The 15038-nt window shown below is 52.3% G+C and overlaps 46 non-coding genes and 20 pseudogenes across 46 annotated transcripts; all 66 read left to right on the forward strand.

Moving 5' to 3' along the window:
- The first annotated feature begins 49 nt into the window (after window positions 1–49).
- LOC131116400 (5S ribosomal RNA) lies at window positions 50–168 on the forward strand. Its single transcript, XR_009123649.1, has one exon. It is a non-coding gene; the product is annotated as a 5S ribosomal RNA (ribosomal RNA).
- A 111-nt stretch (window positions 169–279) lies between these two features.
- On the forward strand, window positions 280–388 carry LOC131114175 (5S ribosomal RNA; annotated as a pseudogene).
- A 112-nt stretch (window positions 389–500) lies between these two features.
- On the forward strand, window positions 501–617 carry LOC131113038 (5S ribosomal RNA; annotated as a pseudogene).
- Window positions 618–729: 112 nt separating this feature from the next.
- Window positions 730–848, forward strand: LOC131115029 (5S ribosomal RNA). Its single transcript, XR_009122322.1, has one exon. It is a non-coding gene; the product is annotated as a 5S ribosomal RNA (ribosomal RNA).
- Window positions 849–960: 112 nt separating this feature from the next.
- On the forward strand, window positions 961–1079 carry LOC131115030 (5S ribosomal RNA). The gene has a single exon (XR_009122323.1). It is a non-coding gene; the product is annotated as a 5S ribosomal RNA (ribosomal RNA).
- A 112-nt stretch (window positions 1080–1191) lies between these two features.
- LOC131115031 (5S ribosomal RNA) lies at window positions 1192–1310 on the forward strand. The gene has a single exon (XR_009122324.1). It is a non-coding gene; the product is annotated as a 5S ribosomal RNA (ribosomal RNA).
- Window positions 1311–1422: 112 nt separating this feature from the next.
- Window positions 1423–1541, forward strand: LOC131115032 (5S ribosomal RNA). Its single transcript, XR_009122325.1, has one exon. It is a non-coding gene; the product is annotated as a 5S ribosomal RNA (ribosomal RNA).
- A 112-nt stretch (window positions 1542–1653) lies between these two features.
- On the forward strand, window positions 1654–1762 carry LOC131112859 (5S ribosomal RNA; annotated as a pseudogene).
- A 111-nt stretch (window positions 1763–1873) lies between these two features.
- Window positions 1874–1992, forward strand: LOC131115698 (5S ribosomal RNA). Its single transcript, XR_009122972.1, has one exon. It is a non-coding gene; the product is annotated as a 5S ribosomal RNA (ribosomal RNA).
- A 112-nt stretch (window positions 1993–2104) lies between these two features.
- Window positions 2105–2213, forward strand: LOC131112080 (5S ribosomal RNA; annotated as a pseudogene).
- Window positions 2214–2325: 112 nt separating this feature from the next.
- On the forward strand, window positions 2326–2443 carry LOC131112099 (5S ribosomal RNA; annotated as a pseudogene).
- A 112-nt stretch (window positions 2444–2555) lies between these two features.
- Window positions 2556–2674, forward strand: LOC131115033 (5S ribosomal RNA). Its single transcript, XR_009122326.1, has one exon. It is a non-coding gene; the product is annotated as a 5S ribosomal RNA (ribosomal RNA).
- Window positions 2675–2786: 112 nt separating this feature from the next.
- Window positions 2787–2905, forward strand: LOC131115794 (5S ribosomal RNA). The gene has a single exon (XR_009123064.1). It is a non-coding gene; the product is annotated as a 5S ribosomal RNA (ribosomal RNA).
- Window positions 2906–3017: 112 nt separating this feature from the next.
- On the forward strand, window positions 3018–3126 carry LOC131112861 (5S ribosomal RNA; annotated as a pseudogene).
- Window positions 3127–3237: 111 nt separating this feature from the next.
- On the forward strand, window positions 3238–3356 carry LOC131114095 (5S ribosomal RNA). The gene has a single exon (XR_009121566.1). It is a non-coding gene; the product is annotated as a 5S ribosomal RNA (ribosomal RNA).
- A 112-nt stretch (window positions 3357–3468) lies between these two features.
- LOC131117212 (5S ribosomal RNA) lies at window positions 3469–3587 on the forward strand. Its single transcript, XR_009124437.1, has one exon. It is a non-coding gene; the product is annotated as a 5S ribosomal RNA (ribosomal RNA).
- A 112-nt stretch (window positions 3588–3699) lies between these two features.
- LOC131115034 (5S ribosomal RNA) lies at window positions 3700–3818 on the forward strand. Its single transcript, XR_009122327.1, has one exon. It is a non-coding gene; the product is annotated as a 5S ribosomal RNA (ribosomal RNA).
- Window positions 3819–3929: 111 nt separating this feature from the next.
- LOC131119001 (5S ribosomal RNA) lies at window positions 3930–4038 on the forward strand (annotated as a pseudogene).
- Window positions 4039–4151: 113 nt separating this feature from the next.
- On the forward strand, window positions 4152–4270 carry LOC131115035 (5S ribosomal RNA). The gene has a single exon (XR_009122328.1). It is a non-coding gene; the product is annotated as a 5S ribosomal RNA (ribosomal RNA).
- A 111-nt stretch (window positions 4271–4381) lies between these two features.
- LOC131115036 (5S ribosomal RNA) lies at window positions 4382–4500 on the forward strand. Its single transcript, XR_009122329.1, has one exon. It is a non-coding gene; the product is annotated as a 5S ribosomal RNA (ribosomal RNA).
- A 112-nt stretch (window positions 4501–4612) lies between these two features.
- LOC131115037 (5S ribosomal RNA) lies at window positions 4613–4731 on the forward strand. Its single transcript, XR_009122330.1, has one exon. It is a non-coding gene; the product is annotated as a 5S ribosomal RNA (ribosomal RNA).
- A 112-nt stretch (window positions 4732–4843) lies between these two features.
- On the forward strand, window positions 4844–4962 carry LOC131117970 (5S ribosomal RNA). Its single transcript, XR_009125167.1, has one exon. It is a non-coding gene; the product is annotated as a 5S ribosomal RNA (ribosomal RNA).
- Window positions 4963–5074: 112 nt separating this feature from the next.
- LOC131115039 (5S ribosomal RNA) lies at window positions 5075–5193 on the forward strand. Its single transcript, XR_009122332.1, has one exon. It is a non-coding gene; the product is annotated as a 5S ribosomal RNA (ribosomal RNA).
- A 111-nt stretch (window positions 5194–5304) lies between these two features.
- On the forward strand, window positions 5305–5413 carry LOC131113870 (5S ribosomal RNA; annotated as a pseudogene).
- Window positions 5414–5525: 112 nt separating this feature from the next.
- On the forward strand, window positions 5526–5643 carry LOC131113703 (5S ribosomal RNA; annotated as a pseudogene).
- A 112-nt stretch (window positions 5644–5755) lies between these two features.
- LOC131118299 (5S ribosomal RNA) lies at window positions 5756–5874 on the forward strand. The gene has a single exon (XR_009125464.1). It is a non-coding gene; the product is annotated as a 5S ribosomal RNA (ribosomal RNA).
- Window positions 5875–5986: 112 nt separating this feature from the next.
- Window positions 5987–6095, forward strand: LOC131112058 (5S ribosomal RNA; annotated as a pseudogene).
- Window positions 6096–6207: 112 nt separating this feature from the next.
- On the forward strand, window positions 6208–6325 carry LOC131111462 (5S ribosomal RNA). The gene has a single exon (XR_009121174.1). It is a non-coding gene; the product is annotated as a 5S ribosomal RNA (ribosomal RNA).
- Window positions 6326–6437: 112 nt separating this feature from the next.
- On the forward strand, window positions 6438–6546 carry LOC131111978 (5S ribosomal RNA; annotated as a pseudogene).
- Window positions 6547–6658: 112 nt separating this feature from the next.
- On the forward strand, window positions 6659–6767 carry LOC131113893 (5S ribosomal RNA; annotated as a pseudogene).
- Window positions 6768–6878: 111 nt separating this feature from the next.
- LOC131117517 (5S ribosomal RNA) lies at window positions 6879–6997 on the forward strand. Its single transcript, XR_009124731.1, has one exon. It is a non-coding gene; the product is annotated as a 5S ribosomal RNA (ribosomal RNA).
- A 112-nt stretch (window positions 6998–7109) lies between these two features.
- LOC131116013 (5S ribosomal RNA) lies at window positions 7110–7228 on the forward strand. Its single transcript, XR_009123279.1, has one exon. It is a non-coding gene; the product is annotated as a 5S ribosomal RNA (ribosomal RNA).
- A 112-nt stretch (window positions 7229–7340) lies between these two features.
- LOC131118991 (5S ribosomal RNA) lies at window positions 7341–7459 on the forward strand. The gene has a single exon (XR_009126130.1). It is a non-coding gene; the product is annotated as a 5S ribosomal RNA (ribosomal RNA).
- Window positions 7460–7571: 112 nt separating this feature from the next.
- LOC131112343 (5S ribosomal RNA) lies at window positions 7572–7680 on the forward strand (annotated as a pseudogene).
- Window positions 7681–7792: 112 nt separating this feature from the next.
- LOC131115040 (5S ribosomal RNA) lies at window positions 7793–7911 on the forward strand. Its single transcript, XR_009122333.1, has one exon. It is a non-coding gene; the product is annotated as a 5S ribosomal RNA (ribosomal RNA).
- A 111-nt stretch (window positions 7912–8022) lies between these two features.
- Window positions 8023–8141, forward strand: LOC131115714 (5S ribosomal RNA). The gene has a single exon (XR_009122987.1). It is a non-coding gene; the product is annotated as a 5S ribosomal RNA (ribosomal RNA).
- Window positions 8142–8253: 112 nt separating this feature from the next.
- LOC131115041 (5S ribosomal RNA) lies at window positions 8254–8372 on the forward strand. Its single transcript, XR_009122334.1, has one exon. It is a non-coding gene; the product is annotated as a 5S ribosomal RNA (ribosomal RNA).
- A 111-nt stretch (window positions 8373–8483) lies between these two features.
- On the forward strand, window positions 8484–8602 carry LOC131115043 (5S ribosomal RNA). The gene has a single exon (XR_009122335.1). It is a non-coding gene; the product is annotated as a 5S ribosomal RNA (ribosomal RNA).
- A 111-nt stretch (window positions 8603–8713) lies between these two features.
- LOC131116245 (5S ribosomal RNA) lies at window positions 8714–8832 on the forward strand. The gene has a single exon (XR_009123501.1). It is a non-coding gene; the product is annotated as a 5S ribosomal RNA (ribosomal RNA).
- Window positions 8833–8944: 112 nt separating this feature from the next.
- On the forward strand, window positions 8945–9063 carry LOC131115044 (5S ribosomal RNA). Its single transcript, XR_009122336.1, has one exon. It is a non-coding gene; the product is annotated as a 5S ribosomal RNA (ribosomal RNA).
- Window positions 9064–9175: 112 nt separating this feature from the next.
- Window positions 9176–9294, forward strand: LOC131117981 (5S ribosomal RNA). Its single transcript, XR_009125178.1, has one exon. It is a non-coding gene; the product is annotated as a 5S ribosomal RNA (ribosomal RNA).
- Window positions 9295–9406: 112 nt separating this feature from the next.
- LOC131115045 (5S ribosomal RNA) lies at window positions 9407–9525 on the forward strand. Its single transcript, XR_009122337.1, has one exon. It is a non-coding gene; the product is annotated as a 5S ribosomal RNA (ribosomal RNA).
- Window positions 9526–9636: 111 nt separating this feature from the next.
- Window positions 9637–9755, forward strand: LOC131118516 (5S ribosomal RNA). The gene has a single exon (XR_009125697.1). It is a non-coding gene; the product is annotated as a 5S ribosomal RNA (ribosomal RNA).
- Window positions 9756–9866: 111 nt separating this feature from the next.
- LOC131115046 (5S ribosomal RNA) lies at window positions 9867–9985 on the forward strand. Its single transcript, XR_009122338.1, has one exon. It is a non-coding gene; the product is annotated as a 5S ribosomal RNA (ribosomal RNA).
- A 111-nt stretch (window positions 9986–10096) lies between these two features.
- On the forward strand, window positions 10097–10215 carry LOC131115047 (5S ribosomal RNA). The gene has a single exon (XR_009122339.1). It is a non-coding gene; the product is annotated as a 5S ribosomal RNA (ribosomal RNA).
- A 112-nt stretch (window positions 10216–10327) lies between these two features.
- LOC131115048 (5S ribosomal RNA) lies at window positions 10328–10446 on the forward strand. The gene has a single exon (XR_009122340.1). It is a non-coding gene; the product is annotated as a 5S ribosomal RNA (ribosomal RNA).
- A 112-nt stretch (window positions 10447–10558) lies between these two features.
- LOC131117994 (5S ribosomal RNA) lies at window positions 10559–10677 on the forward strand. The gene has a single exon (XR_009125190.1). It is a non-coding gene; the product is annotated as a 5S ribosomal RNA (ribosomal RNA).
- A 112-nt stretch (window positions 10678–10789) lies between these two features.
- LOC131115049 (5S ribosomal RNA) lies at window positions 10790–10908 on the forward strand. Its single transcript, XR_009122341.1, has one exon. It is a non-coding gene; the product is annotated as a 5S ribosomal RNA (ribosomal RNA).
- A 111-nt stretch (window positions 10909–11019) lies between these two features.
- On the forward strand, window positions 11020–11128 carry LOC131114203 (5S ribosomal RNA; annotated as a pseudogene).
- Window positions 11129–11240: 112 nt separating this feature from the next.
- LOC131112712 (5S ribosomal RNA) lies at window positions 11241–11358 on the forward strand (annotated as a pseudogene).
- Window positions 11359–11470: 112 nt separating this feature from the next.
- Window positions 11471–11589, forward strand: LOC131117708 (5S ribosomal RNA). Its single transcript, XR_009124918.1, has one exon. It is a non-coding gene; the product is annotated as a 5S ribosomal RNA (ribosomal RNA).
- A 112-nt stretch (window positions 11590–11701) lies between these two features.
- On the forward strand, window positions 11702–11810 carry LOC131112008 (5S ribosomal RNA; annotated as a pseudogene).
- A 112-nt stretch (window positions 11811–11922) lies between these two features.
- Window positions 11923–12040, forward strand: LOC131111463 (5S ribosomal RNA). The gene has a single exon (XR_009121175.1). It is a non-coding gene; the product is annotated as a 5S ribosomal RNA (ribosomal RNA).
- Window positions 12041–12152: 112 nt separating this feature from the next.
- On the forward strand, window positions 12153–12271 carry LOC131115051 (5S ribosomal RNA). Its single transcript, XR_009122343.1, has one exon. It is a non-coding gene; the product is annotated as a 5S ribosomal RNA (ribosomal RNA).
- Window positions 12272–12383: 112 nt separating this feature from the next.
- LOC131118644 (5S ribosomal RNA) lies at window positions 12384–12502 on the forward strand. Its single transcript, XR_009125804.1, has one exon. It is a non-coding gene; the product is annotated as a 5S ribosomal RNA (ribosomal RNA).
- A 112-nt stretch (window positions 12503–12614) lies between these two features.
- Window positions 12615–12723, forward strand: LOC131112862 (5S ribosomal RNA; annotated as a pseudogene).
- Window positions 12724–12834: 111 nt separating this feature from the next.
- LOC131115228 (5S ribosomal RNA) lies at window positions 12835–12953 on the forward strand. Its single transcript, XR_009122513.1, has one exon. It is a non-coding gene; the product is annotated as a 5S ribosomal RNA (ribosomal RNA).
- Window positions 12954–13065: 112 nt separating this feature from the next.
- On the forward strand, window positions 13066–13174 carry LOC131114177 (5S ribosomal RNA; annotated as a pseudogene).
- Window positions 13175–13286: 112 nt separating this feature from the next.
- On the forward strand, window positions 13287–13403 carry LOC131113039 (5S ribosomal RNA; annotated as a pseudogene).
- A 112-nt stretch (window positions 13404–13515) lies between these two features.
- On the forward strand, window positions 13516–13634 carry LOC131115052 (5S ribosomal RNA). Its single transcript, XR_009122344.1, has one exon. It is a non-coding gene; the product is annotated as a 5S ribosomal RNA (ribosomal RNA).
- A 112-nt stretch (window positions 13635–13746) lies between these two features.
- Window positions 13747–13865, forward strand: LOC131116806 (5S ribosomal RNA). Its single transcript, XR_009124042.1, has one exon. It is a non-coding gene; the product is annotated as a 5S ribosomal RNA (ribosomal RNA).
- A 112-nt stretch (window positions 13866–13977) lies between these two features.
- LOC131115053 (5S ribosomal RNA) lies at window positions 13978–14096 on the forward strand. Its single transcript, XR_009122345.1, has one exon. It is a non-coding gene; the product is annotated as a 5S ribosomal RNA (ribosomal RNA).
- Window positions 14097–14208: 112 nt separating this feature from the next.
- On the forward strand, window positions 14209–14327 carry LOC131115054 (5S ribosomal RNA). Its single transcript, XR_009122346.1, has one exon. It is a non-coding gene; the product is annotated as a 5S ribosomal RNA (ribosomal RNA).
- A 112-nt stretch (window positions 14328–14439) lies between these two features.
- On the forward strand, window positions 14440–14548 carry LOC131112863 (5S ribosomal RNA; annotated as a pseudogene).
- Window positions 14549–14659: 111 nt separating this feature from the next.
- Window positions 14660–14778, forward strand: LOC131114107 (5S ribosomal RNA). Its single transcript, XR_009121567.1, has one exon. It is a non-coding gene; the product is annotated as a 5S ribosomal RNA (ribosomal RNA).
- Window positions 14779–14890: 112 nt separating this feature from the next.
- LOC131115055 (5S ribosomal RNA) lies at window positions 14891–15009 on the forward strand. Its single transcript, XR_009122347.1, has one exon. It is a non-coding gene; the product is annotated as a 5S ribosomal RNA (ribosomal RNA).
- The last annotated feature ends 29 nt before the right edge of the window (window positions 15010–15038 follow it).

Below are 15038 nucleotides of genomic sequence, written 5' to 3' on the forward strand. Positions count from 1 at the left end.
AGTTTGGCCTGCGTCACCTTCAAATAGGATCTTTTCAGTTGACCTGGCAGCTTACGGCCATACTACCCTGAAAACGCCCGATCTCGTCCGATCTCGGAAGCTAAGCAGGGGCGGGCCTGGTTAGTACTTGGATGGGAGACCGCCTGGGAATACCAGGTGATGTAAGCTTTTTATGGTTTCTGCTGTAGCCTGACAGCAGAGGGCGCTGTTTGACACTTTTTGCTTGATCTAGTTTGGCCTGCGTCGCCTTCAAATAAGATCTTTTCAGTTGTCCTGGCAGCTTACGGCCATACTACCCTGAAAACGCCAAATCTCGGAAGCTAAGCAGGGGCGGGCCTGGTTTGTACTTGGATGGGAGACCGCCTGTGAATACCAGGTGCTGTAAGCTTTTTATGGTTTCTGCTCTTGCCTGACAGCAGAGGGCGCTGTTTGACACTTTTTGCTGTAGTCTAGTTTGGCCTGTGTCACCTTCAAATAGGATCTTTTCAGTTGACCTGGCAGCTTAGGCCATACTACCCTGAAAACGCCCGATCTCGTACGATCTCGGAAGCTAAGCAGGGCCGGCCTGGTTAGTACTTGGATGGGAGACCGCCTGTGAATACCAGGTGCTGTAAGCTTTTTATGGTTTCTGCTCTTGCCTGACAGCAGAGGGCGCTGTTTGACACTTTTTGCTGTAGTCTAGTTTGGCCTGCGTCACCTTCAAATAGGATCTTTTCAGTTGACCTGGCAGCTTACGGCCATACTACCCTGAAAACGCCCGATCTCGTCCGATCTCGGAAGCTAAGCAGGGGCGGGCCTGGTTAGTACTTGGATGGGAGACCGCCTGGGAATACCAGGTGCTGTAAGCTTTTTATGGTTTCTGCTCTTGCCTGACAGCAGAGGGCGCTGTTTGACACTTTTTGCTGGAGTCTAGTTTGGCCTGCGTCGCCTTCAAATAGGATCTTTTCAGTTGTCCTGGCAGCTTACGGCCATACTACCCTGAAAACGCCCGATCTCGTCCGATCTCGGAAGCTAAGCAGGGGCGGGCCTGGTTAGTACTTGGATGGGAGACCGCCTGGGAATACCAGGTGCTGTAAGCTTTTTATGGTTTCTGCTCTTGCCTGACAGCAGAGGGCGCTGTTTGACACTTTTTGCTGGAGTCTAGTTTGGCCTGCGTCGCCTTCAAATAGGATCTTTTCAGTTGTCCTGGCAGCTTACGGCCATACTACCCTGAAAACGCCCGATCTCGTCCGATCTCGGAAGCTAAGCAGGGGCGGGCCTGGTTAGTACTTGGATGGGAGACCGCCTGGGAATACCAGGTGCTGTAAGCTTTTTATGGTTTCTGCTCTTGCCTGACAGCAGAGGGCGCTGTTTGACACTTTTTGCTGGAGTCTAGTTTGGCCTGCGTCGCCTTCAAATAGGATCTTTTCAGTTGATGTGGCAGCTTACGGCCATACTACCCTGAAAACGCCCGATCTCGTCCGATCTCGGAAGCTAAGCAGGGGCGGGCCTGGTTAGTACTTGGATGGGAGACCGCCTGGGAATACCAGGTGCTGTAAGCTTTTTATGGTTTCTGCTCTTGCCTGACAGCAGAGGGCGCTGTTTGACACTTTTTGCTGGAGTCTAGTTTGGCCTGCGTCGCCTTCAAATAGGATCTTTACAGTTGCCCTGGCAGCTTACGGCCACACTACCCTGAAAACGCCTGATCTCGGAAGCTAAGCAGGGGAGGGCCTGGTTAGTACTTGGATGGGAGACCGCCTGGGAATACCAGGTGCTGTAAGCTTTTTATGGTTTCTGCTCTAGCCTGACAGCAGAGGGCGCTGTTTGACACTTTTTGCTGGATCTAGTTTGGCCTGCATCGCCTTCAAATAAGATCTTTTCAGTTGTCCTGGCAGCTTACGGCCATACCACCCTGAAAACGCCTGATCTCGTCCGATCTCGGAAGCTAAGCAGGGGCGGGCCTGGTTAGTACTTGGATGGGAGACCGCCTGTGAATACCAGGTGCTGTAAGCTTTTCATGGTTTCTGCTCTTGCCTGACAGCAGAGGGCGCTGTTTGACATGTTTTGCTGGAGTCTAGTTTGGCCTGCGTCACCTTCAAATAGGATCTTTTCAGTTGACCTGGCAGCTTACGGCCATACTACCCTGAAAACGCCCGATCTCGGAAGCTAAGCAGGGGCGGGCCTGGTTAGTACTTGGATGGGAGACCGCCTGTGAATACCAGGTGCCGTAAGCTTTTTATGGTTTCTGCTCTTGCCTGACAGCAGAGGGCGCTGTTTGACACTTTTTGCTGTACTCTAGTTTGGCCTGCGTCGCCTTCAAATAGGATCTTTTCAGTTGACCTCGCAGCTTAGGCCATACTACCCTGAAAACGCCCGATCTCGTACGATCTCAGAAGCTAAGCAGGGCCGGGCCTGGTTAGTACTTGGATGGGAGACCGCCTGTGAATACCAGGTGCTGTAAGCTTTTTATGGTTTCTGCTCTTGCCTGACAGCAGAGGGCGCTGTTTGACACTTTTTGCTGTAGTCTAGTTTGGCCTGCGTCACCTTCAAATAGGATCTTTTCAGTTGACCTGGCAGCTTACGGCCATACTACCCTGAAAACGCCCGATCTCGTCCGATCTCGGAAGCTAAGCAGGGGCGGGCCTGGTTAGTACTTGGATGGGAGACCGCCTGGGAATACCAGGTGCTGTAAGCTTTTTATGGTTTCTGCTCTTGCCTGACAGCAGAGGGCACTGTTTGACACTTTTTGCTGGAGTCTAGTTTGGCCTGCGTCGCCTTCAAATAGGATCTTTTCAGTTGATGTGGCAGCTTACGGCCATACTACCCTGAAAACGCCCGATCTCGTCCGATCTCGGAAGCTAAGCAGGGGCGGGCCTGGTTTGTACTTGGATGGGAGACCGCCTGGGAATACCAGGTGCTGTAAGCTTTTTATGGTTTCTGCTCTTGCCTGACAGCAGAGGGCGCTGTTTGACACTTTTTGCTGGAGTCTAGTTTGGCCTGCGTCGCCTTCAAATAGGATCTTTACAGTTGCCCTGGCAGCTTACGGCCACACTACCCTGAAAACGCCTGATCTCGGAAGCTAAGCAGGGGAGGGCCTGGTTAGTACTTGGATGGGAGACCGCCTGGGAATACCAGGTGCTGTAAGCTTTTTATGGTTTCTGCTCTAGCCTGACAGCAGAGGGCGCTGTTTGACACTTTTTGCTGGATCTAGTTTGGCCTGCGTCGCCTTCAAATAAGATCTTTTCAGTTGTCCTGGCAGCTTACGGCCATACCACCCTGAAAACGCCTGATCTCGTCCGATCTCGGAAGCTAAGCAGGGGCGGGCCTGGTTAGTACTTGGATGGGAGACCGCCTGGGAATACCAGGTGCTGTAAGCTTTTCATGGTTTCTGCTCTTGCCTGACAGCAGAGGGCGCTGTTTGACACTTTTTGCTGGAGTCTAGTTTGGCCTGCGTCTTCTTCAAATAGGATCTTTTCAGTTGCCCTGGCAGCTTACGGCCATACTACCCTGAAAACGCCCGATCTCGTCCGATCTCGGAAGCTAAGCAGGGGCGGGACTGGTTAGTACTTGGATGGGAGACCGCCTGGGAATACCAGGTGCTGTAAGCTTTTCATGGTTTCTGCTCTTGCCTGACAGCAGAGGGCGCTGTTTGACATGTTTTGCTGGAGTCTAGTTTGGCCTGCGTCACCTTCAAATAGGATCTTTTCAGTTGACCTGGCAGCTTACGGCCATACTACCCTGAAAACGCCCGATCTCGTCCGATCTCGGAAGCTAAGCAGGGGCGGGCCTGGTTAGTACTTGGATGGGAGACCGCCTGGGAATACCAGGTGCTGTAAGCTTTTTATGGTTTCTGCTCTAGCCTGACAGCAGAGGGCGCTGTTTGACACTTTTTGCTTGATCTAGTTTGGCCTGCGTCGCCTTCAAATAAGATCTTTTCAGCTGTCCTGGCAGCTTACGGCCATACCACCCTGAAAACGCCCGATCTCGGAAGCTAAGCAGGGGCGGGCCTGGTTAGTACTTGGATGGGAGACCGCCTGGGAATACCAGGTGCTGTAAGCTTTTCATGGTTTCTGCTCTTGCCTGACAGCAGAGGGCGCTGTTTGACACTTTTTGCTGGAGTCTAGTTTTGGCCTGCGTCTTCTTCAAATAGGATCTTTTCAGTTGCCCTGGCAGCTTACGGCCATACTACCCTGAAAACGCCCGATCTCGTCCGATCTCGGAAGCTAAGCAGGGGCGGGCCTGGTTAGTACTTGGATGGGAGACCGCCTGGGAATACCAGGTGCTGTAAGCTTTTTATGGTTTCTGCTCTAGCCTGACAGCAGAGGGCGCTGTTTGACACTTTTTGCTGGATCTAGTTTGGCCTGCGTCGCCTTCAAATAAGATCTTTTCAGTTGACCTGGCAGCTTACGGCCATACTACCCTGAAAACGCCCGATCTCGTCCGATCTCGGAAGCTAAGCAGGGGCGGGCCTGGTTAGTACTTGGATGGGAGACCGCCTGGGAATACCAGGTGCTGTAAGCTTTTTATGGTTTCTGCTCTTGCCTGACAGCAGAGGGCGCTGTTTGACACTTTTTGCTGGAGTCTAGTTTGGCCTGCGTCGCCTTCAAATAGGATCTTTTCAGTTGTCCTGGCAGCTTACGGCCATACTACCCTGAAAACGCCCGATCTCGTCCGATCTCGGAAGCTAAGCAGGGGCGGGCCTGGTTAGTACTTGGATGGGAGACCGCCTGGGAATACCAGGTGCTGTAAGCTTTTTATGGTTTCTGCTCTTGCCTGACAGCAGAGGGCGCTGTTTGACACTTTTTGCTGGAGTCTAGTTTGGCCTGCGTCGCCTTCAAATAGGATCTTTTCAGTTGATGTGACAGCTTACGGCCATACTACCCTGAAAACGCCCGATCTCGTCCGATCTCGGAAGCTAAGCAGGGGCGGGCCTGGTTAGTACTTGGATGGGAGACCGCCTGGGAATACCAGGTGCCGTAAGCTTTTCATGGTTTCTGCTCTTGCCTGACAGCAGAGGGCGCTGTTTGACATGTTTTGCTGGAGTCTAGTTTGGCCTGTGTCACCGTCAAATAGGATCTTTTCAGTTGACCTGGCAGCTTACGGCCATACTACCCTGAAAACGCCCGATCTCGTCCGATCTCGGAAGCTAAGCAGGGGCGGGCCTGGTTAGTACTTGGATGGGAGACCGCCTGGGAATACCAGGTGCTGTAAGCTTTTTATGGTTTCTGCTGTAGCCTGACAGCAGAGGGCGCTGTTTGACACTTTTTGCTTGATCTAGTTTGGCCTGCGTCGCCTTCAAATAAGATCTTTTCAGTTGTCCTGGCAGCTTACGGCCATACTACCCTGAAAACGCCCAATCTCGGAAGTTAAGCAGGGGCGGGCCTGGTTTGTACTTGGATGGGAGACCGCCTGTGAATACCAGGTGCTGTAAGCTTTTTATGGTTTCTGCTCTTGCCTGACAGCAGATGGCGCTGTTTGACACTTTTTGCTGTAGTCTAGTTTGGCCTGTGTCACCTTCAAATAGGATCTTTTCAGTTGACCTGGCAGCTTAGGCCATACTACCCTGAAAACGCCCAATCTCGTACGATCTCGGAAGCTAAGCAGGGCCGGGCCTGGTTAGTACTTGGAGGGGAGACCGCCTGTGAATACCAGGTGCTGTAAGCTTTTTATGGTTTCTGCTCTTGCCTGACAGCAGAGGGCGCTGTTTGACACTTCTTGCTGAAGTCTAGTTTGGCCTGCGTCACCTTCAAATAGGATCTTTTCAGTTGACCTGGCAGCTTACGGCCATACTACCCTGAAAACGCCCGATCTCGTCCGATCTCGGAAGCTAAGCAGGGGCGGTCCTGGTTAGTACTTGGATGGGAGACCGCCTGGGATTACCAGGTGCTGTAAGCTTTTTATGGTTTCTGTTCTTGCCTGACAGCAGAGGGCGCTGTTTGACACTTTTTGCTGGAGTCTAGTTTGGCCTGCGTCTTCTTCAAATAGGATCTTTTCAGTTGTCCTGGCAGCTTACGGCCATACTACCCTGAAAACGCCCGATCTCGGAAGCTAAGCAGGGACGGGCCTGGTTAGTACTTGGATGGGAGACCGCCTGTGAATACCAGGTGCTGTAAGCTTTTTATGGTTTCTGCTCTTGCCTGACAGCAGAGGGCGCTGTTTGACACTTTTTGCTGTAGTCTAGTTTGGCCTGCGTCACCTTCAAATAGGATCTTTTCAGTTGACCTCGCAGCTTAGGCCATACTACCCTGAAAACGCCCGATCTCGTACGATCTCGGAAGCTAAGCAGGGCCGGGCCTGGTTAGTACTTGGATGGGAGACCGCCTGTGAATACCAGGTGCTGTAAGCTTTTTATGGTTTCTGCTCTTGCCTGACAGCAGAGGGCGCTGTTTGACACTTTTTGCTGTAGTCTAGTTTGGCCTGCGTCACCTTCAAATAGGATCTTTTCAGTTGACCTGGCAGCTTACGGCCATACTACCCTGAAAACGCCCGATCTCGGAAGCTAAGCAGGGGCGGGCCTGGTTAGTACTTGGATGGGAGACCGCCTGGGAATACCAGGTGCTGTAAGCTTTTTATGGTTTCTGCTCTTGCCTGACAGCAGAGTGCGCTGTTTGACACTTTTTGCTGGAGTCTAGTTTGGCCTGCGTCGCCTTCAAATAGGATCTTTACAGTCGCCCTGGCAGCTTACGGCCACACTGCCCTGAAAACGCCTGATCTCGGAAGCTAAGCAGGAGAGGGCCTGGTTAGTACTTGGATGGGAGACCGCCTGGGAATACCAGGTGCTGTAAGCTTTTTATGGTTTCTGCTCTAGCCTGACAGCAGAGGGCGCTGTTTGACACTTTTTGCTGGATCTAGTTTGGCCTGCGTCGCCTTCAAATAAGATCTTTTCAGTTGTCCTGGCAGCTTACGGCCATACCACCCTCAAAACGCCTGATCTCGTCCGATCTCGGAAGCTAAGCAGGGGCGGGCCTGGTTAGTACTTGTATGGGAGACCGCCTGGGAATACCAGGTGCTGTAAGCTTTTCATGGTTTCTGCTCTTGCCTGACAGCAGAGGGCGCTGTTTGACACTTTTTGCTGGAGTCTAGTTTGGCCTGCGTCTTCTTCAAATAGGATCTTTTCAGTTGCCCTGGCAGCTTACGGCCATACTACCCTGAAAACGCCCGATCTCGTCCGATCTCGGAAGCTAAGCAGGGGCGGGCCTGGTTAGTACTTGGATGGGAGACCGCCTGGGAATACTAGGTGCTGTAAGCTTCTCATGGTTTCTGCTCTTGCCTGACAGCAGAGGGCGCTGTTTGACATGTTTTGCTGGAGTCTAGTTTGTCCTGCGTCGCCTTCAAATAGAATCTTTTCAGTTGCCTTGGCAGCTTTTGGCCATACTACCCTGAAAACGCCCGATCTCGTCCGATCTCGGAAGCTAAGCAGGGGCGGTCCTGGTTAGTACTTGGATGGGAGACCGCCTGGGATTACCAGGTGCTGTAAGCTTTTTATGGTTTCTGCTCTTGCCTGACAGCAGAGGGCGCTGTTTGACACTTTTTGCTGGAGTCTAGTTTGGCCTGCGTCTTCTTCAAATAGGATCTTTTCAGTTGTCCTGGCAGCTTACGGCCATACTACCCTGAAAACGCCCGATCTCGGAAGCTAAGCAGGGGCGGGCCTGGTTAGTACTTGGATGGGAGACCGCCTGTGAATACCAGGTGCTGTAAGCTTTTTATGGTTTCTGATCTTGCCTGACAGCAGAGGGCGCTGTTTGACACTTTTTGCTGTAGTCGAGTTTGGCCTGCGTCACCTTCAAATAGGATCTTTTCAGTTGACCTGGCAGCTTACGGCCATACTACCCTGAAAACGCCCGATCTCGTCCGATCTCGGAAGCTAAGCAGGGGCGGGCCTGGTTAGTACTTGGATGGGAGACCGCCTGGGAATACCAGGTGCTGTAAGCTTTTTATGGTTTCTGCTCTAGCCTGACAGCAGAGGGCGCTGTTTGACACTTTTTGCTGGATCTAGTTTGGCCTGCGTCGCCTTCAAATAAGATCTTTTCAGTTGTCCTGGCAGCTTACGGCCATACTACCCTGAAAACGCCCGATCTCGTCCGATCTCGGAAGCTAAGCAGGGGCGGGCCTGGTTAGTACTTGGATGGGAGACCGCCTGTGAATACCAGGTGCTGTAAGCTTTTTATGGTTTCTGCTCTTGCCTGACAGCAGAGGGCGCTGTTTGACACTTTTTGCTGTAGTCTAGTTTGGCCTGCGTCACCTTCAAATAGGATCTTTTCAGTTGACCTGGCAGCTTACGGCCATACTACCCTGAAAACGCCCGATCTCGTCCGATCTCGGAAGCTAAGCAGGGGCGGGCCTGGTTAGTACTTGGATGGGAGACCGCCTGGGAATACCAGGTGCTGTAAGCTTTTTATGGTTTCTGCTCTAGCCTGACAGCAGAGGGCGCTGTTTGACACTTTTTGCTGGATCTAGTTTGGCCTGCGTCGCCTTCAAATAAGATCTTTTCAGTTGTCCTGGCAGCTTACGGCCATACTACCCTGAAAACGCCCGATCTCGTCCGATCTCGGAAGCTAAGCAGGGGCGGGCCTGGTTAGTACTTGGATGGGAGACCGCCTGGGAATACCAGGTGCTGTAAGCTTTTTATGGTTTCTGCTCTAGCCTGACAGCAGAGGGCGCTGTTTGACACTTTTTGCTGGATCTAGTTTGGCCTGCGTCGCCTTCAAATAAGATCTTTTCAGTTGACCTGGCAGCTTACGGCCATACTACCCTGAAAACGCCCGATCTCGTCCGATCTCGGAAGCTAAGCAGGGGCGGGCCTGGTTAGTACGTGGATGGGAGACCGCCTGGGAATACCAGGTGCTGTAAGCTTTTTATGGTTTCTGCTCTTGCCTGACAGCAGAGGGCGCTGTTTGACACTTTTTGCTGGAGTCTAGTTTGGCCTGCGTCGCCTTCAAATAGGATCTTTTCAGTTGTCCTGGCAGCTTACGGCCATACTACCCTGAAAACGCCCGATCTCGTCCGATCTCGGAAGCTAAGCAGGGGCGGGCCTGGTTAGTACTTGGATGGGAGACCGCCTGGGAATACCAGGTGCTGTAAGCTTTTTATGGTTTCTGCTCTTGCCTTACAGCAGAGGGCGCTGTTTGACACTTTTTGCTGGACTCTAGTTTGGCCTGCGTCGCCTTCAAATAGGATCTTTTCAGTTGATGTGGCAGCTTACGGCCATACTACCCTGAAAACGCCCGATCTCGTCCGATCTCGGAAGCTAAGCAGGGGCGGGCCTGGTTAGTACTTGGATGGGAGACCGCCTGGGAATACCAGGTGCCGTAAGCTTTTCATGGTTTCTGCTCTTGCCTGACAGCAGAGGGCGCTGTTTGACATGTTTTGCTGGAGTCTAGTTTGGCCTGCGTCACCGTCAAATAGGATCTTTTCAGTTGACCTGGCAGCTTACGGCCATACTACCCTGAAAACGCCCGATCTCGTCCGATCTCGGAAGCTAAGCAGGGGCGGGCCTGGTTAGTACTTGGATGGGAGACCGCCTGGGAATACCAGGTGCTGTAAGCTTTTTATGGTTTCTGCTGTAGCCTGACAGCAGAGGGCGCTGTTTGACACTTTTTGCTTGATCTAGTTTGGCCTGCGTCGCCTTCAAATAAGATCTTTTCAGTTGTCCTGGCAGCTTACGGCCATAATACCCTGAAAACGCCCAATCTCGTCCGATCTCGGAAGCTAAGCAGGGGCGGGCCTGGTTAGTACTTGGATGGGAGACCGCCTGGGAATACCAGGTGCTGTAAGCTTTTTATGGTTTCTGCTCTAGCCTGACAGCAGAGGGCGCTGTTTGACACTTTTTGCTGGATCTAGTTTGGCCTGCGTCGCCTTCAAATAAGATCTTTTCAGTTGTCCTGGCAGCTTACGGCCATACTACCCTGAAAACGCCCGATCTCGTCCGATCTCGGAAGCTAAGCAGGGGCGGGCCTGGTTAGTACTTGGATGGGAGACCGCCTGGGAATACCAGGTGCTGTAAGCTTTTTATGGTTTCTGCTCTAGCCTGACAGCAGAGGGCGCTGTTTGACACTTTTTGCTGGATCTAGTTTGGCCTGCGTCGCCTTCAAATAAGATCTTTTCAGTTGACCTGGCAGCTTACGGCCATACTACCCTGAAAACGCCCGATCTCGTCCGATCTCGGAAGCTAAGCAGGGGCGGGCCTGGTTAGTACTTGGATGGGAGACCGCCTGGGAATACCAGGTGCTGTAAGCTTTTTATGGTTTCTGCTCTTGCCTGACAGCAGAGGGCGCTGTTTGACACTTTTTGCTGGAGTCTAGTTTGGCCTGCGTCGCCTTCAAATAGGATCTTTTCAGTTGTCCTGGCAGCTTACGGCCATACTACCCTGAAAACGCCCGATCTCGTCCGATCTCGGAAGCTAAGCAGGGGCGGGCCTGGTTAGTACTTGGATGGGAGACCGCCTGGGAATACCAGGTGCTGTAAGCTTTTTATGGTTTCTGCTCTTGCCTTACAGCAGAGGGCACTGTTTGACACTTTTTGCTGGAGTCTAGTTTGGCCTGCGTCGCCTTCAAATAGGATCTTTTCAGTTGATGTGGCAGCTTACGGCCATACTACCCTGAAAACGCCCGATCTCGTCCGATCTCGGAAGCTAAGCAGGGGCGGGCCTGGTTAGTACTTGGATGGGAGACCGCCTGGGAATACCAGGTGCCGTAAGCTTTTCATGGTTTCTGCTCTTGCCTGACAGCAGAGGGCGCTGTTTGACATGTTTTGCTGGAGTCTAGTTTGGCCTGCGTCACCGTCAAATAGGATCTTTTCAGTTGACCTGGCAGCTTACGGCCATACTACCCTGAAAACGCCCGATCTCGTCCGATCTCGGAAGCTAAGCAGGGGCGGGCCTGGTTAGTACTTGGATGGGAGACCGCCTGGGAATACCAGGTGCTGTAAGCTTTTTATGGTTTCTGCTGTAGCCTGACAGCAGAGGGCGCTGTTTGACACTTTTTGCTTGATCTAGTTTGGCCTGCGTCGCCTTCAAATAAGATCTTTTCAGTTGTCCTGGCAGCTTACGGCCATAATACCCTGAAAACGCCCAATCTCGGAAGCTAAGCAGGGGCGGGCCTGGTTTGTACTTGGATGGGAGACCGCCTGTGAATACCAGGTGCTGTAAGCTTTTTATGGTTTCTGCTCTTGCCTGACAGCAGAGGGCGCTGTTTGACACTTTTTGCTGTAGTCTAGTTTGGCCTGTGTCACCTTCAAATAGGATCTTTTCAGTTGACCTGGCAGCTTAGGCCATACTACCCTGAAAACGCCCGATCTCGTACGATCTCGGAAGCTAAGCAGGGCCGGGCCTGGTTAGTACTTGGATGGGAGACAGCCTGTGAATACCAGGTGCTGTAAGCTTTTTATGGTTTCTGCTCTTGCCTGACAGCAGAGGGCGCTGTTTGACACTTTTTGCTGTAGTCTAGTTTGGCCTGCGTCACCTTCAAATAGGATCTTTTCAGTTGACCTGGCAGCTTACGGCCATACTACCCTGAAAACGCCCGATCTCGTCCGATCTCGGAAGCTAAGCAGGGGCGGACCTGGTTAGTACTTGGATGGGAGACCGCCTGGGATTACCAGGTGCTGTAAGCTTTTTATGGTTTCTGCTCTTGCCTGACAGCAGAGGGGGCTGTTTGACACTTTTTGCTGGAGTCTAGTTTGGCCTGCGTCTTCTTCAAATAGGATCTTTTCAGTTGTCCTGGCAGCTTACGGCCATACTACCCTGAAAACACCCGATCTCGGAAGCTAAGCAGGGGCGGGCCTGGTTAGTACTTGGATGGGAGACCGCCTGTGAATACCAGGTGCTGTAAGCTTTTTATGGTTTCTGCTCTTGCCTGACAGCAGAGGGCGCTGTTTGACACTTTTTGCTGTCGTCTAGTTTGGCCTGCGTCACCTTCAAATAGGATCTTTTCAGTTGACCTCGCAGCTTAGGCCATACTACCCTGAAAACGCCCGATCTCGTACGATCTCGGAAGCTAAGCAGGGCCGGGCCTGGTTAGTACTTGGATGGGAGACCGCCTGTGAATACCAGGTGCTGTAAGCTTTTTATGGTTTCTGCTCTTGCCTGACAGCAGAGGACGCTGTTTGACACTTTTTGCTGGAGTCCAGTTTGGCCTGCGTCGCCTTCAAATAGGATCTTTTCAGTTGTCCTGGCAGCTTACGGCCATACTACCCTGAAAACGCCCGATCTCGTCCGATCTCGGAAGCTAAGCAGGGGCGGGCCTGGTTAGTACTTGGATGGGAGACCGCCTGGGAATACCAGGTGCTGTAAGCTTTTTATGGTTTCTGCTCTTGCCTGACAGCAGAGGGCGCTGTTTGACACTTTTTGCTGGAGTCTAGTTTGGCCTGCGTCGCCTTCAAATAGGATCTTTTCAGTTGATGTGGCAGCTTACGGCCATACTACCCTGAAAACGCCCGATCTCGTCCGATCTCGGAAGCTAAGCAGGGGCGGGACTGGTTAGTAATTGGATGGGAGACCGCCTGGGAATACCAGGTGCTGTAAGCTTTTTATGGTTTCTGCTCTTGCCTGACAGCAGAGGGCGCTGTTTGACACTTTTTGCTGGAGTCTAGTTTGGCATGCGTCGCCTTCAAATAGGATCTTTACAGTTGCCCTGGCAGCTTACGGCCACACTACCCTGAAAACGCCTGATCTCGGAAGCTAAGCAGGGGAGGGCCTGGTTAGTACTTGGATGGGAGACCGCCTGGGAATACCAGGTGCTGTAAGCTTTTTATGGTTTCTGCTCTAGCCTGACAGCAGAGGGCGCTGTTTGACACTTTTTGCTGGATCTAGTTTGGCCTGCATCGCCTTCAAATAAGATCTTTTCAGTTGTCCTGGCAGCTTACAGCCATACCACCCTGAAAACGCCTGATCTCGTCCGATCTCGGAAGCTAAGCAGGGGCGGGCCTGGTTAGTACTTGGATGGGAGACCGCCTGGGAATACCAGGTGCTGTAAGCTTTTCATGGTTTCTGCTATTGCCTGACAGCAGAGGGCGCTGTTTGACATGTTTTGCTGGAGTCTAGTTTGGCCTGCGTCACCTTCAAATAGGATCTTTTCAGTTGACCTGGCAGCTTACGGCCATACTACCCTGAAAACGCCAAATCTCGGAAGCTAAGCAGGGGCGGGCCTGGTTTGTACTTGGATGGGAGACCGCCTGTGAATACCAGGTGCTGTAAGCTTTTTATGGTTTCTACTCTTGCCTGACAGCAGAGGGCGCTGTTTGACACTTTTTGCTGTAGTCTAGTTTGGCCTGTGTCACCTTCAAATAGGATCTTTTCAGTTGACCTGGCAGCTTAGGCCATACTACCCTGAAAACGCCCGATCTCGTACGATCTCGGAAGCTAAGCAGGGCCGGCCTGGTTAGTACTTGGATGGGAGACCGCCTGTGAATACCAGGTGCTGTAAGCTTTTTATGGTTTCTGCTCTTGCCTGACAGCAGAGGGCGCTGTTTGACACTTTTTGCTGTAGTCTAGTTTGGCCTGCGTCACCTTCAAATAGGATCTTTTCAGTTGACCTGGCAGCTTACGGCCATACTACCCTGAAAACGCCCGATCTCGTCCGATCTCGGAAGCTAAGCAGGGGCGGGCCTGGTTAGTACTTGGATGGGAGACCGCCTGGGAATACCAGGTGCTGTAAGCTTTTTATGGTTTCTGCTCTTGCCTGACAGCAGAGGGCGCTGTTTGACACTTTTTGCTGGAGTCTAGTTTGGCCTGCGTCGCCTTCAAATAGGATCTTTTCAGTTGTCCTGGCAGCTTACGGCCATACTACCCTGAAAACGCCCGATCTCGTCCAATCTCGGAAGCTAAGCAGGGGCGGGCCTGGTTAGTACTTGGATGGGAGACCGCCTGGGAATACCAGGTGCTGTAAGCTTTTTATGGTTTCTGCTCTTGCCTGACAGCAGAGGGCGCTGTTTGACACTTTTTGCTGGAGTCTAGTTTGGCCTGCGTCGCCTTCAAATAGGATCTTTTCAGTTGTCCTGGCAGCTTACGGCCATACTACCCTGAAAACGCCCGATCTCGTCCGATCTCGGAAGCTAAGCAGGGGCGGGCCTGGTTAGTACTTGGATGGGAGACCGCCTGGGAATACCAGGTGCTGTAAGCTTTTTATGGTTTCTGCTCTTGCCTGACAGCAGAGGGCGCTGTTTGACACTTTTTGCTGGAGTCTAGTTTGGCCTGCGTCGCCTTCAAATAGGATCTTTTCAGTTGATGTGGCAGCTTACGGCCATACTACCCTGAAAACGCCCGATCTCGTCCGATCTCGGAAGCTAAGCAGGGGCGGGCCTGGTTAGTACTTGGATGGGAGACCGCCTGGGAATACCAGGTGCTGTAAGCTTTTTATGGTTTCTGCTCTTGCCTGACAGCAGAGGGCGCTGTTTGACACTTTTTGCTGGAGTCTAGTTTGGCCTGCGTCGCCTTCAAATAGGATCTTTACAGTTGCCCTGGCAGCTTACGGCCACACTACCCTGAAAACGCCTGATCTCGGAAGCTAAGCAGGGGAGGGCCTGGTTAGTACTTGGATGGGAGACCGCCTGGGAATACCAGGTGCTGTAAGCTTTTTATGGTTTCTGCTCTAGCCTGACAGCAGAGGGCGCTGTTTGACACTTTTTGCTGGATCTAGTTTGGCCTGCATCGCCTTCAAATAAGATCTTTTCAGTTGTCCTGGCAGCTTACGGCCATACCACCCTGAAAACGCCTGATCTCGTCCGATCTCGGAAGCTAAGCAGGGGCGGGCCTGGTTAGTACTTGGATGGGAGACCGCCTGGGAATACCAGGTGCTGTAAGCTTTTCATGGTTTCTGCTCTTGCCTGACAGCAGAGGGCGCTGTTTGACATGTTTTGCTGGAGTCTAGTTTGGCCTGCGTCACCTTCAAATAGGATCTTTTCAGTTGACCTGGCAGCTTACGGCCATACTACCCTGAAAACGCCCGATCTCGTCCGATCTCGGAAGCTAAGCAGGGGCGGGCCTGGTTAGTACTTGGATGGGAGACCGCCTGGGAATACCAGGTGCTGTAAGCTTTTTATGGTTTCTGCTGTAGCCTGACAGC

Source organism: Doryrhamphus excisus, unplaced genomic scaffold, assembly GCF_030265055.1.
Source record: "Doryrhamphus excisus isolate RoL2022-K1 unplaced genomic scaffold, RoL_Dexc_1.0 HiC_scaffold_25, whole genome shotgun sequence".
In the NCBI taxonomy this organism is placed as follows: Eukaryota; Metazoa; Chordata; class Actinopteri; order Syngnathiformes; family Syngnathidae; genus Doryrhamphus; species Doryrhamphus excisus.